Source organism: Hippopotamus amphibius, chromosome 10, assembly GCF_030028045.1.
Source record: "Hippopotamus amphibius kiboko isolate mHipAmp2 chromosome 10, mHipAmp2.hap2, whole genome shotgun sequence".
NCBI lineage: Eukaryota > Metazoa > Chordata > Mammalia > Artiodactyla > Hippopotamidae > Hippopotamus > Hippopotamus amphibius.
Window position 1 is genome coordinate 43,330,847 of NC_080195.1, and position 16,353 is coordinate 43,347,199.

Below are 16,353 nucleotides of genomic sequence, written 5' to 3' on the forward strand. Positions count from 1 at the left end.
CAAAGTTAACAAAATATTTCAAAACACCAGGCCCAATAAGCTCATCAGTCCTTTGAAGAGAATTCTTCTTTCTTCTGCAAAGTGAGAAGAGATCTTAAAAGCAAATCGAGATCCCTTAAAGGCAGGACAGTTCACATACCATGTTATTGAAAGCAGCATTCCAAGTAAACGTGTTCTCTTGGCAGAAGGGAACCCAATCCAGCCTTGAAAAAAACGTATTTTTAATAACAGTATCCATTTCCCAAAGCGGAGTTTGGTTTCAGCCCAATGATGCATCAAATGTTGGTTTTTGGCTCAACACATTTATCCCAACTTCCTACTCTATGCTGAAATGTGTTCCTTTTCATGAGTTTCTTAGCTTTAATTACATATTTCGATTACAATCCTCAAGTCCTTAACACCTTCACTTAGTGAAAACCAAGAAGCAAGCAATTGTCAGCTGGATGTCACACCAGCATTTCTGATTGCAAACGGATGCTTTTGAGACCTTCTGCTAAGTAGGCAAAGGTAGGGAATCTTAGATGTGCCCAGCATCCAATGTTCCAATCCTCTATCCTCTTTGAAATGACCCGGAGAGTCAAGGAATGCTTGCCACTTACCTTGGTGAAGTTTCATGCTCCCCAAATCTAGAGAGGCCATTTAGAAAGACTTCATGTGTCATCATTTCAACTTATGGTCCTTGCTGTCAAATTTGCAACAGATATAAGGTCTTTTTGGATCTCTAAGAAACCTAGGGACCGCAGAAGGTTTACACTTCAGAATGCAAGAAGCTTAAGGCAGCTTCCATACCAGATATCAGTTCAGTACTAGCTATTTGCCAGATCATCAGGACCGGAAATCCATGGAGGCCAATTCTCTCCAGAGGAGGAAGTATTGAATAGGTAAGTGCTTCCCTTTCAGTGAAATAGAGCTCATTTACACATCAACTCGGCAGTTGATGTCAATTGCCTTATCCCTAAAAGTGGCCCAAATCTGGAGAATGCACCTGAAGGGGGTGCGTTGGGGAAGCACATTTGAGTTTCCCAGAGCCACAACACTTTCACACAAAACAAACGCAAAAGTACATGCAAAAAAGAAACTCTCAGTCCTGAGGACCAAAGCAAAGGGTGAGGATGAACAACATCCTCAGTGTTTTCGAACTACGTTCCCTCATTTTAACAACAAAACGACAAACAACATGCAAATTAAAAGATAGGGAATCAAGACCACAGTTGTCAAGCCTACTGACCTGGGAAGCAGAAAGAGCCAAAAAGTAAAAAGCAAAGAAATTAGGAAAAGTTCAATTTGCTTCATTAACTTCCACATGTCTCCTGGAAATATGCTCGTTTTCTCAGGGTCACAATGATGAAAACCAAACGTATTTCACTGAGCAAACTTTCTCTAACTGAATATTTTACATAGACTCGTTTTGGAGATATGAAAATGATTCATTTGATGCCATGTTTCACAAGAATCTGTAGAATATGCTGGCCATGCAATGTAAAAAAAAAAAAAATACTTGCTTGTACCTTAGCGGACTACAAGATGGATTAGAGCTCTGCTGATCACAGCAGGTGTTATCCAATTGCAGAGAGACAAATGTAATGCCAAAAGGTCTCTCAGGATCACAGTTCCCAGGCACCAAAGGGGAGATTCCTACCCATTGGAAAGGGAATAAGTCAACCAATGTTCCACCACAGCTGAAACACAACGCAGGAGGGAACGATACATAATGTGATCATATGCAAGCTCCGTTACTGTCCAAAGACGTCTCAAGTACTCAATGCAAGTGCTGTTTCACACACCTACAATGTACGAATCACAAACAGGATCCCACAAACCAAAGCACAGACTGCCGGGATTAACACCACATTGACACACACAAACACATGAAGAACAAATAAACACTCCAATCACAAAGACAGAAATCCAGAGAAGGCATTTAGTCAACTTCCACTTCCACCCCCCCATGCAGGCCCCCAGTTCTCAAGAGGGAATGGACTCAGAGGGGCTCACATCCGCTAAGGGGAGCAGCCAAGTTGGAGTAGACCTATTTCCCAGCCTGTGCAAGCTGGAACGACTTACCCCCAAATGACATGAACTCTATACCGTTGCTCTGGACATGTCTCCAAGACAAGCAGCCTCGTGCTGTAGGGCAGCCAGTGCATATCAGGGAGAATCTCTGCCAGTATCCTGGAGCCAAATGTACTCTGGCATGTGCTGGGAACTGTCAATGGGGACGCCCCTGATCGAGATCAACACACCATGGGCACAGACCTCCTGGCTGGCTCGCTATAATTGGTAACCAAAGGCCAGGATGTGTGCCCGACGCACAGTGAGGCCAAGCAACAGCAAAACATTGGCCTTTGGAGCCGAGAAATATTTGTTGTTGAGACATTCAAGGAAATGGGTGGCTTATGCTGGGTAATCCCCAACCTTGAAAGCTTTTAGCAAAGCCCTCTTAGAGGTAAGGTGATGGAGGGGTGTGGCTGTTCGTTGAAAACTTCTCCCTGTCCGATCCTTTGTTCTTGAGGACAGGTCAAAGTCAGGTCTCAATGTTCCTATCAATCTCCAGCAAACAAATGTCACTCTCTGGGTGACAAGAAAGGGCTAGGTCCCAAGGCACAAGGCTCACCCTCTGAGATCCAGACCCACCTAAGAGAAAGGGGTCCCTGGGAGGGGTGGTGGTCCTCCTGCCATGGAGGGTTTGTCCAGGAGCTGGTCTGGATCCTCCCACCAGTGCCCACGCCTCACAGAGGAGGCAGCTCTGCCTTGGTGGCTCCCTCAGGGCCAGGTCCCAGACCCTTGCTAGCTGTCATCACTGAGGGAGCCGGGTGCACATGACCCAACAGGTCTTAATGCTCCTCAGGCCACCCAAACAGTGGCAGTCTGGTAGCCCAGACTGTGAGCCATACCCTTAGGGTCACAGTGGTGGTGTGTGGTAGAGGTTCAACACTGCCTCAAGGCCTGGTCTGGGCCAGTGGGCATTCATGGCCTTGGCTCTGGAGCCCTGCAGGACACACCCCCAGCCTGTTCTCTGGGGCCCCCATCACACCAGCTGGCCCAAGGCCGTGTGAGCAGAAGAATGCTGGGGAGAAGCCTGCACTTGCCTCTTACCTCACGCTCCAGGTCTGAAGGGGCAGCACTCCACTGACTGCTGCCTAAAAATGGCCCCCACTAAAGATGGCTGACAGACAGTGGCTTGCTTGGGGCAGGGGCCCACTACACTGCCCACCAATGGCTGAGCAGGGTGGTCACAGTGGCATTAGTGGTCTCCTGGTAACCATTGCCTGGTAACGGGGCAGTGGGTCACAGTGCACAGCAAGGGCTGCTTGGGAAGGGCTGCATTCAGCTGGCTATGGTACAATTCCCCCTTTTCTTTGGTCCTCTTCAACCCTGAGGAGAATATGTGGGTTTGATTTTGATAGAGTGGTTAATCATAAACTCAGCAGCGGATCTCTGTTTTAGGGGACTTGCTTTCAACCTCCATTCCTGGTTCATCTTTTCCCAAGTCTTTCAGCGAATGGGGTGAAGACCACTCTAGCTACGTCCTGCTGGAGGAAAGCAAAGCTCTACAGTGCATTCTGAGTTGGAAGCAATGCCACGTTGCAAGTCTTGATCCAAGTCTTATATAAACTTGTATAAGGAATCCAGGAGAATAAGCCTGAAATGCAGAGTGAGGGTGGCACTCTGGGGGAGACGTTCTGGCAGGTAATCCAGACACGCAGAAGCAGAAGGGAAGAAATTGTTGTAAGTTGTTAGGAAGTTGAGGGGAAGAGCTTCCCTTAACGGGAGAACACAGATCAAAATCAGCATTATTGCAAAGCAAATCCATAAACGTTAGTAGCATATGCATCTGTTTACTCAGTTTGTCAAAACTGCATTGGTAAGAGTCTTCCTGAAGTTGAAGCACTTTGGGAAAGCCTCAGCCTAACTATCTGTTAGACACTTAAAGAGGCAAGGTTAAAGATCGGATGACAAGGGGTTGCGAAGGAAGCTTAATCAAGTGGCTCTCGTAACCGTCAGCATGGCTGACTGATTATCCCAAGGCATACCTGCAATTAAGAAGCTTTATACCCTTTCTAGAATATCGACAGGTGTGACATGTATCCATCCTTTGTAATTGCAGAAGCTTCTGCCCCATTTCACAATGTTTTCTCTGTAATTTCCATACCAGATATACGACTGAAATAGTCCTCCTTGAGTTGCCTTAAGGGCCCCGCAACTAATCCAAAGTTAACAAAATATTTCAAAACACCAGGCCCAATAAGCTCATCAGTCCTTTGAAGAGAATTCTTCTTTCTTCTGCAAAGTGAGAAGAGATCTTAAAAGCAAATCGAGATCCCTTAAAGGCAGGACAGTTCACATACCATGTTATTGAAAGCAGCATTCCAAGTAAACGTGTTCTCTTGGCAGAAGGGAACCCAATCCAGCCTTGAAAAAAACGTATTTTTAATAACAGTATCCATTTCCCAAAGCGGAGTTTGGTTTCAGCCCAATGATGCATCAAATGTTGGTTTTTGGCTCAACACATTTATCCCAACTTCCTACTCTATGCTGAAATGTGTTCCTTTTCATGAGTTTCTTAGCTTTAATTACATATTTCGATTACAATCCTCAAGTCCTTAACACCTTCACTTAGTGAAAACCAAGAAGCAAGCAATTGTCAGCTGGATGTCACACCAGCATTTCTGATTGCAAACGGATGCTTTTGAGACCTTCTGCTAAGTAGGCAAAGGTAGGGAATCTTAGATGTGCCCAGCATCCAATGTTCCAATCCTCTATCCTCTTTGAAATGACCCGGAGAGTCAAGGAATGCTTGCCACTTACCTTGGTGAAGTTTCATGCTCCCCAAATCTAGAGAGGCCATTTAGAAAGACTTCAAGTGTCATCATTTCAACTTATGGTCCTTGCTGTCAAATTTGCAACAGATATAAGGTCTTTTTGGATCTCTAAGAAACCTAGGGACCGCAGAAGGTTTACACTTCAGAATGCAAGAAGCTTAAGGCAGCTTCCATACCAGATATCAGTTCAGTACTAGCTATTTGCCAGATCATCAGGACCGGAAATCCATGGAGGCCAATTCTCTCCAGAGGAGGAAGTATTGAATAGGTAAGTGCTTCCCTTTCAGTGAAATAGAGCTCATTTACACATCAACTCGGCAGTTGATGTCAATTGCCTTATCCCTAAAAGTGGCCCAAATCTGGAGAATGCACCTGAAGGGGGTGCGTTGGGGAAGCACATTTGAGTTTCCCAGAGCCACAACACTTTCACACAAAACAAACGCAAAAGTACATGCAAAAAAGAAACTCTCAGTCCTGAGGACCAAAGCAAAGGGTGAGGATGAACAACATCCTCAGTGTTTTCGAACTACGTTCCCTCATTTTAACAACAAAACGACAAACAACATGCAAATTAAAAGATAGGGAATCAAGACCACAGTTGTCAAGCCTACTGACCTGGGAAGCAGAAAGAGCCAAAAAGTAAAAAGCAAAGAAATTAGGAAAAGTTCAATTTGCTTCATTAACTTCCACATGTCTCCTGGAAATATGCTCGTTTTCTCAGGGTCACAATGATGAAAACCAAACGTATTTCACTGAGCAAACTTTCTCTAACTGAATATTTTACATAGACTCGTTTTGGAGATATGAAAATGATTCATTTGATGCCATGTTTCACAAGAATCTGTAGAATATGCTGGCCATGCAATGTAAAAAAAAAAAAAATACTTGCTTGTACCTTAGCGGACTACAAGATGGATTAGAGCTCTGCTGATCACAGCAGGTGTTATCCAATTGCAGAGAGACAAATGCAATGCCAAAAGGTCTCTCAGGATCACAGTTCCCAGGCACCAAAGGGGAGATTCCTACCCATTGGAAAGGGAATAAGTCAACCAATGTTCCACCACAGCTGAAACACAACGCAGGAGGGAACGATACATAATGTGATCATATGCAAGCTCCGTTACTGTCCAAAGACGTCTCAAGTACTCAATGCAAGTGCTGTTTCACACACCTACAATGTACGAATCACAAACAGGATCCCACAAACCAAAGCACAGACTGCCGGGATTAACACCACATTGACACACACAAACACATGAAGAACAAATAAACACTCCAATCACAAAGACAGAAATCCAGAGAAGGCATTTAGTCAACTTCCACTTCCACCCCCCCATGCAGGCCCCCAGTTCTCAAGAGGGAATGGACTCAGAGGGGCTCACATCCGCTAAGGGGAGCAGCCAAGTTGGAGTAGACCTATTTCCCAGCCTGTGCAAGCTGGAACGACTTACCCCCAAATGACATGAACTCTATACCGTTGCTCTGGACATGTCTCCAAGACAAGCAGCCTCGTGCTGTAGGGCAGCCAGTGCATATCAGGGAGAATCTCTGCCAGTATCCTGGAGCCAAATGTACTCTGGCATGTGCTGGGAACTGTCAATGGGGACGCCCCTGATCGAGATCAACACACCATGGGCACAGACCTCCTGGCTGGCTCGCTATAATTGGTAACCAAAGGCCAGGATGTGTGCCCGACGCACAGTGAGGCCAAGCAACAGCAAAACATTGGCCTTTGGAGCCGAGAAATATTTGTTGTTGAGACATTCAAGGAAATGGGTGGCTTATGCTGGGTAATCCCCAACCTTGAAAGCTTTTAGCAAAGCCCTCTTAGAGGTAAGGTGATGGAGGGGTGTGGCTGTTCGTTGAAAACTTCTCCCTGTCCGATCCTTTGTTCTTGAGGACAGGTCAAAGTCAGGTCTCAATGTTCCTATCAATCTCCAGCAAACAAATGTCACTCTCTGGGTGACAAGAAAGGGCTAGGTCCCAAGGCACAAGGCTCACCCTCTGAGATCCAGACCCACCTAAGAGAAAGGGGTCCCTGGGAGGGGTGGTGGTCCTCCTGCCATGGAGGGTTTGTCCAGGAGCTGGTCTGGATCCTCCCACCAGTGCCCACGCCTCACAGAGGAGGCAGCTCTGCCTTGGTGGCTCCCTCAGGGCCAGGTCCCAGACCCTTGCTAGCTGTCATCACTGAGGGAGCCGGGTGCACATGACCCAACAGGTCTTAATGCTCCTCAGGCCACCCAAACAGTGGCAGTCTGGTAGCCCAGACTGTGAGCCATACCCTTAGGGTCACAGTGGTGGTGTGTGGTAGAGGTTCAACACTGCCTCAAGGCCTGGTCTGGGCCAGTGGGCATTCATGGCCTTGGCTCTGGAGCCCTGCAGGACACACCCCCAGCCTGTTCTCTGGGGCCCCCATCACACCAGCTGGCCCAAGGCCGTGTGAGCAGAAGAATGCTGGGGAGAAGCCTGCACTTGCCTCTTACCTCACGCTCCAGGTCTGAAGGGGCAGCACTCCACTGACTGCTGCCTAAAAATGGCCCCCACTAAAGATGGCTGACAGACAGTGGCTTGCTTGGGGCAGGGGCCCACTACACTGCCCACCAATGGCTGAGCAGGGTGGTCACAGTGGCATTAGTGGTCTCCTGGTAACCATTGCCTGGTAACGGGGCAGTGGGTCACAGTGCACAGCAAGGGCTGCTTGGGAAGGGCTGCATTCAGCTGGCTATGGTACAATTCCCCCTTTTCTTTGGTCCTCTTCAACCCTGAGGAGAATATGTGGGTTTGATTTTGATAGAGTGGTTAATCATAAACTCAGCAGCGGATCTCTGTTTTAGGGGACTTGCTTTCAACCTCCATTCCTGGTTCATCTTTTCCCAAGTCTTTCAGCGAATGGGGTGAAGACCACTCTAGCTACGTCCTGCTGGAGGAAAGCAAAGCTCTACAGTGCATTCTGAGTTGGAAGCAATGCCACGTTGCAAGTCTTGATCCAAGTCTTATATAAACTTGTATAAGGAATCCAGGAGAATAAGCCTGAAATGCAGAGTGAGGGTGGCACTCTGGGGGAGACGTTCTGGCAGGTAATCCAGACACGCAGAAGCAGAAGGGAAGAAATTGTTGTAAGTTGTTAGGAAGTTGAGGGGAAGAGCTTCCCTTAACGGGAGAACACAGATCAAAATCAGCATTATTGCAAAGCAAATCCATAAACGTTAGTAGCATATGCATCTGTTTACTCAGTTTGTCAAAACTGCATTGGTAAGAGTCTTCCTGAAGTTGAAGCACTTTGGGAAAGCCTCAGCCTAACTATCTGTTAGACACTTAAAGAGGCAAGGTTAAAGATCGGATGACAAGGGGTTGCGAAGGAAGCTTAATCAAGTGGCTCTCGTAACCGTCAGCATGGCTGACTGATTATCCCAAGGCATACCTGCAATTAAGAAGCTTTATACCCTTTCTAGAATATCGACAGGTGTGACATGTATCCATCCTTTGTAATTGCAGAAGCTTCTGCCCCATTTCACAATGTTTTCTCTGTAATTTCCATACCAGATATACGACTGAAATAGTCCTCCTTGAGTTGCCTTAAGGGCCCCGCAACTAATCCAAAGTTAACAAAATATTTCAAAACACCAGGCCCAATAAGCTCATCAGTCCTTTGAAGAGAATTCTTCTTTCTTCTGCAAAGTGAGAAGAGATCTTAAAAGCAAATCGAGATCCCTTAAAGGCAGGACAGTTCACATACCATGTTATTGAAAGCAGCATTCCAAGTAAACGTGTTCTCTTGGCAGAAGGGAACCCAATCCAGCCTTGAAAAAAACGTATTTTTAATAACAGTATCCATTTCCCAAAGCGGAGTTTGGTTTCAGCCCAATGATGCATCAAATGTTGGTTTTTGGCTCAACACATTTATCCCAACTTCCTACTCTATGCTGAAATGTGTTCCTTTTCATGAGTTTCTTAGCTTTAATTACATATTTCGATTACAATCCTCAAGTCCTTAACACCTTCACTTAGTGAAAACCAAGAAGCAAGCAATTGTCAGCTGGATGTCACACCAGCATTTCTGATTGCAAACGGATGCTTTTGAGACCTTCTGCTAAGTAGGCAAAGGTAGGGAATCTTAGATGTGCCCAGCATCCAATGTTCCAATCCTCTATCCTCTTTGAAATGACCCGGAGAGTCAAGGAATGCTTGCCACTTACCTTGGTGAAGTTTCATGCTCCCCAAATCTAGAGAGGCCATTTAGAAAGACTTCAAGTGTCATCATTTCAACTTATGGTCCTTGCTGTCAAATTTGCAACAGATATAAGGTCTTTTTGGATCTCTAAGAAACCTAGGGACCGCAGAAGGTTTACACTTCAGAATGCAAGAAGCTTAAGGCAGCTTCCATACCAGATATCAGTTCAGTACTAGCTATTTGCCAGATCATCAGGACCGGAAATCCATGGAGGCCAATTCTCTCCAGAGGAGGAAGTATTGAATAGGTAAGTGCTTCCCTTTCAGTGAAATAGAGCTCATTTACACATCAACTCGGCAGTTGATGTCAATTGCCTTATCCCTAAAAGTGGCCCAAATCTGGAGAATGCACCTGAAAGGGGTGCGTTGGGGAAGCACATTTGAGTTTCCCAGAGCCACAACACTTTCACACAAAACAAACGCAAAAGTACATGCAAAGAAGAAACTCTCAGTCCTGAGGACCAAAGCAAAGGGTGAGGATGAACAACATCCTCAGTGTTTTCGAACTAAGTTCCCTCATTTTAACAACAAAACGACAAACAACATGCAAATTAAAAGATAGGGATTCAAGACCACAGTTGTCAAGCCTACTGACCTGGGAAGCAGAAAGAGTCAAAAAGTAAAAAGCAAAGAAATTAGGAAAAGTTCAATTTGCTTCATTAACTTCCACATGTCTCCTGGAAATATGCTCGTTTTCTCAGGGTCACAATGATGAAAACCAAACGTATTTCACTGAGCAAACTTTCTCTAACTGAATATTTTACATAGACTGGTTTTGGAGATATGAAAATGATTCATTTGATGCCATGTTTCACAAGAATCTGTAGAATATGATGGCCATGCAATGTAAAAAAAAAAAAAATACTTGCTTGTACCTTAGCGGACTACAAGATGGATTAGAGCTCTGCTGATCACAGCAGGTGTTATCCAATTGCAGAGAGACAAATGCAATGCCAAAAGGTCTCTGAGGATCACAGTTCCCAGGCACCAAAGGGGAGATTCCTACCCATTGGAAAGGGAATAAGTCAACCAATGTTCCATCACAGCTGAAACACAACGCAGGAGGGAACGATACATAATGTGATCATATGCAAGCTCCGTTACTGTCCAAAGACGTCTCAAGTACTCAATGCAAGTGCTGTTTCACACACATACAATGTACGAATCACAAACAGGATCCCACAAACCAAAGCACAGACTGCCGGGATTAACACCACATTGACACACACAAACACATGAAGAACAAATAAACACTCCAATCACAAAGACAGAAATCCAGAGAAGGCATTTAGTCAACTTCCACTTCCACCCCCCCATGCAGGCCCCCAGTTCTCAAGAGGGAATGGACTCAGAGGGGCTCACATCCGCTAAGGGGAGCAGCCAAGTTGGAGTAGACCTATTTCCCAGCCTGTGCAAGCTGGAACGACTTACCCCCAAATGACATGAACTCTATACTGTTGCTCTGGACATGTCTCCAAGACAAGCAGCCTCGTGCTGTAGGGCAGCCAGTGCATATCAGGGAGAATCTCTGCCAGTATCCTGGAGCCAAATGTACTCTGGCATGTGCTGGGAACTGTCAATGGGGACGCCCCTGATCGAGATCAACACACCATGGGCACAGACCTCCTGGCTGGCTCGCTATAATTGGTAACCAAAGGCCAGGATGTGTGCCCGACGCACAGTGAGGCCAAGCAACAGCAAAACATTGGCCTTTGGAGCCGAGAAATATTTGTTGTTGAGACATTCAAGGAAATGGGTGGCTTATGCTGGGTAATCCCCAACCTTGAAAGCTTTTAGCAAAGCCCTCTTAGAGGTAAGGTGATGGAGGGGTGTGGCTGTTCATTGAAAACTTCTCCCTGTCCGATCCTTTGTTCTTGAGGACAGGTCAAAGTCAGGTCTCAATGTTCCTATCAATCTCCAGCAAACAAATGTCACTCTCTGGGTGACAAGAAAGGGCTAGGTCCCAAGGCACAAGGCTCACCCTCTGAGATCCAGACCCACCTAAGAGAAAGGGGTCCCTGGGAGGGGTGGTGGTCCTCCTGCCATGGAGGGTTTGTCCAGGAGCTGGTCTGGATCCTCCCACCAGTGCCCACGCCTCACAGAGGAGGCAGCTCTGCCTTGGTGGCTCCCTCAGGGCCAGGTCCCAGACCCTTGCTAGCTGTCATCACTGAGGGAGCCGGGTGCACATGACCCAACAGGTCTTAATGCTCCTCAGGCCACCCAAACAGTGGCAGTCTGGTAGCCCAGACTGTGAGCCATACCCTTAGGGTCACAGTGGTGGTGTGTGGTAGAGGTTCAACACTGCCTCAAGGCCTGGTCTGGGCCAGTGGGCATTCATGGCCTTGGCTCTGGAGCCCTGCAGGACACACCCCCAGCCTGTTCTCTGGGGCCCCCATCACACCAGCTGGCCCAAGGCCGTGTGAGCAGAAGAATGCTGGGGAGAAGGCTGGCACTTGCCTCTTACCTCACGCTCCAGGTCTGAAGGGGCAGCACTCCACTGACTGCTGCCTAAAAAAGGCCCCCACTAAAGATGGCTGACAGACAGTGGCTTGCTTGGGGCAGGGGCCCACTACACTGCCCACCAATGGCTGAGCAGGGTGGTCACAGTGGCATTAGTGGTCTCCTGGTAACCATTGCCTGGTAACGGGGCAGTGGGTCACAGTGCACAGCAAGGGCTGCTTGGGAAGGGCTGCATTCAGCTGGCTATGGTACAATTCCCCCTTTTCTTTGGTCCTCTTCAACCCTGAGGAGAATATGTGGGTTTGATTTTGATAGAGTGGTTAATCATAAACTCAGCAGCGGATCTCTGTTTTAGGGGACTTGCTTGCAACCTCCATTCCTGGTTCATCTTGTCCCAAGTCTTTCAGCGAATGGGGTGAAGACCACTCTAGCTACGTCCTGCTGGAGGAAAGCAAAGCTCTACAGTGCATTCTGAGTTGGAAGCAATGCCACGTTGCAAGTCTTGATCCAAGTCTTATATAAACTTGTATAAGGAATCCAGGAGAATAAGCCTGAAATGCAGAGTGAGGGTGGCACTCTGGGGGAGACGTTCTGGCAGGTAATCCAGACATGCAGAAGCAGAAGGGAAGAAATTGTTGTAAGTTGTTAGGAAGTTGAGGGGAAGAGCTTCCCTTAACGGGAGAACACAGATCAAAATCAGCATTATTGCAAAGCAAATCCATAAACGTTAGTAGCATATGCATCTGTTTACTCAGTTTGTCAAAACTGCATTGGTAAGAGTCTTCTTGAAGTTGAAGCACTTTGGGAAAGCCTCAGCCTAACTATCTGTTAGACACTTAAAGAGGCAAGGTTAAAGATCGGATGACAAGGGGTTGCGAAGGAAGCTTAATCAAGTGGCTCTCGTAACCCGCATGGCTGACTGATTATCCCAAGGCATACCTGCAATTAAGAAGCTTTATACCGTTTCTAGAATATCGACAGGTGTGACATGTATCCATCCTTTGTAATTGCAGAAGCTTCTGCCCCATTTCACAATGTTTTCTCTGTAATTTCCATACCAGATATACGACTGAAATAGTCCTCCTTGAGTTGCCTTAAGGGCCCCGCAACTAATCCAAAGTTAACAAAATATTTCAAAACACCAGGCCCAATAAGCTCATCAGTCCTTTGAAGAGAATTCTTCTTTCTTCTGCAAAGTGAGAAGAGATCTTAAAAGCAAATCGAGATCCCTTAAAGGCAGGACAGTTCACATACCATGTTATTGAAAGCAGCATTCCAAGTAAACGTGTTCTCTTGGCAGAAGGGAACCCAATCCAGCCTTGAAAAAAACGTATTTTTAATAACAGTATCCATTTCCCAAAGCGGAGTTTGGTTTCAGCCCAATGATGCATCAAATGTTGGTTTTTGGCTCAACACATTTATCCCAACTTCCTACTCTATGCTGAAATGTGTTCCTTTTCATGAGTTTCTTAGCTTTAATTACATATTTCGATTACAATCCTCAAGTCCTTAACACCTTCACTTAGTGAAAACCAAGAAGCAAGCAATTGTCAGCTGGATGTCAAACCAGCATTTCTGATTGCAAACGGATGCTTTTGAGACCTTCTGCTAAGTAGGCAAAGGTAGGGAATCTTAGATGTGCCCAGCATCCAATGTCCCAATCCTCTATCCTCTTTGAAATGACCCGGAGAGTCAAGGAATGCTTGCCACTTACCTTGGTGAAGTTTCATGCTCCCCAAATCTAGAGAGGCCATTTAGAAAGACTTCAAGTGTCATCATTTCAACTTATGGTCCTTGCTGTCAAATTGGCAACAGATATAAGGTCTTTTTGGATCTCTAAGAAACCTAGGGACCGCAGAAGGTTTACACTTCAGAATGCAAGAAGCTTAAGGCAGCTTCCATACCAGATATCAGTTCAGTACTAGCTATTTGCCAGATCATCAGGACCGGAAATCCATGGAGGCCAATTCTCTCAAGAGGAGGAAGTATTGAACAGGTAAGTGCTTCCCTTTCAGTGAAATAGAGCTCATTTACACATCAACTCGGCAGTTGATGTCAATTGCCTTATCCCTAAAAGTGGCCCAAATCTGGAGAATGCACCTGAAAGGGGTGCATTGGGGAAGCACATTTGAGTTTCCCAGAGCCACAACACTTTCACACAAAACAAACGCAAAAGTACATGCAAAGAAGAAACTCTCAGTCCTGAGGACCAAAGCAAAGGGTGAGGATGAACAACATCCTCAGTGTTTTCGAACTAAGTTCCCTCATTTTAACAACAAAACGACAAACAACATGCAAATTAAAAGATAGGGATTCAAGACCACAGTTGTCAAGCCTACTGACCTGGGAAGCAGAAAGAGTCAAAAAGTAAAAAGCAAAGAAATTAGGAAAAGTTCAATTTGCTTCATTAACTTCCACATGTCTCCTGGAAATATGCTCGTTTTCTCAGGGTCACAATGATGAAAACCAAACGTATTTCACTGAGCAAACTTTCTCTAACTGAATATTTTACATAGACTGGTTTTGGAGATATGAAAATGATTCATTTGATGCCATGTTTCACAAGAATCTGTAGAATATGATGGCCATGCAATGTAAAAAAAAAAAAAATACTTGCTTGTACCTTAGCGGACTACAAGATGGATTAGAGCTCTGCTGATCACAGCAGGTGTTATCCAATTGCAGAGAGACAAATGCAATGCCAAAAGGTCTCTCAGGATCACAGTTCCCAGGCACCAAAGGGGAGATTCCTACCCATTGGAAAGGGAATAAGTCAACCAATGTTCCACCACAGCTGAAACACAACGCAGGAGGGAACGATACATAATGTGATCATATGCAAGCTCCGTTACTGTCCAAAGACGTCTCAAGTACTCAATGCAAGTGCTGTTTCACACACCTACAATGTACGAATCACAAACAGGATCCCACAAACCAAAGCACAGACTGCCGGGATTAACACCACATTGACACACACAAACACATGAAGAACAAATAAACACTCCAATCACAAAGACAGAAATCCAGAGAAGGCATTTAGTCAACTTCCACTTCCACCCCCCCATGCAGGCCCCCAGTTCTCAAGAGGGAATGGACTCAGAGGGGCTCACATCCGCTAAGGGGAGCAGCCAAGTTGGAGTAGACCTATTTCCCAGCCTGTGCAAGCTGGAACGACTTACCCCCAAATGACATGAACTCTATACCGTTGCTCTGGACATGTCTCCAAGACAAGCAGCCTCGTGCTGTAGGGCAGCCAGTGCATATCAGGGAGAATCTCTGCCAGTATCCTGGAGCCAAATGTACTCTGGCATGTGCTGGGAACTGTCAATGGGGACGCCCCTGATCGAGATCAACACACCATGGGCACAGACCTCCTGGCTGGCTCGCTATAATTGGTAACCAAAGGCCAGGATGTGTGCCCGACGCACAGTGAGGCCAAGCAACAGCAAAACATTGGCCTTTGGAGCCGAGAAATATTTGTTGTTGAGACATTCAAGGAAATGGGTGGCTTATGCTGGGTAATCCCCAACCTTGAAAGCTTTTAGCAAAGCCCTCTTAGAGGTAAGGTGATGGAGGGGTGTGGCTGTTCGTTGAAAACTTCTCCCTGTCCGATCCTTTGTTCTTGAGGACAGGTCAAAGTCAGGTCTCAATGTTCCTATCAATCTCCAGCAAACAAATGTCACTCTCTGGGTGACAAGAAAGGGCTAGGTCCCAAGGCACAAGGCTCACCCTCTGAGATCCAGACCCACCTAAGAGAAAGGGGTCCCTGGGAGGGGTGGTGGTCCTCCTGCCATGGAGGGTTTGTCCAGGAGCTGGTCTGGATCCTCCCACCAGTGCCCACGCGTCACAGAAGAGGCAGCTCTGCCTTGGTGGCTCCCTCAGGGCCAGGTCCCAGACCCTTGCTAGCTGTCATCACTGAGGGAGCCGGGTGCACATGACCCAACAGGTCTTAATGCTCCTCAGGCCACCCAAACAGTGGCAGTCTGGTAGCCCAGACTGTGAGCCATACCCTTAGGGTCACAGTGGTGGTGTGTGGTAGAGGTTCAACACTGCCTCAAGGCCTGGTCTGGGCCAGTGGGCATTCATGGCCTTGGCTCTGGAGCCCTGCAGGACACACCCCCAGCCTGTTCTCTGGGGCCCCCATCACACCAGCTGGCCCAAGGCCGTGTGAGCAGAAGAATGCTGGGGAGAAGCCTGCACTTGCCTCTTACCTCACGCTCCAGGTCTGAAGGGGCAGCACTCCACTGACTGCTGCCTAAAAATGGCCCCCACTAAAGATGGCTGACAGACAGTGGCTTGCTTGGGGCAGGGGCCCACTACACTGCCCACCAATGGCTGAGCAGGGTGGTCACAGTGGCATTAGTGGTCTCCTGGTAACCATTGCCTGGTAACGGGGCAGTGGGTCACAGTGCACAGCAAGGGCTGCTTGGGAAGGGCTGCATTCAGCTGGCTGTGGTACAATTCCCCCTTTTCTTTGGTCCTCTTCAACCCTGAGGAGAATATGTGGGTTTGATTTTGATAGAGTGGTTAATCATAAACTCAGCAGCGGATCTCTGTTTTAGGGGACTTGCTTTCAACCTCCATTCCTGGTTCATCTTTTCCCAAGTCTTTCAGCGAATGGGGTGAAGACCACTCTAGCTACGTCCTGCTGGAGGAAAGCAAAGCTCTACAGTGCATTCTGAGTTGGAAGCAATGCCACGTTGCAAGTCTTGATCCAAGTCTTATATAAACTTGTATAAGGAATCCAGGAGAATAAGCCTGAAATGCAGAGTGAGGGTGGCACTCTGGGGGAGACGTTCTGGCAGGTAATCCAGACACGCAGAAGCAGAAGGGAAGAAAT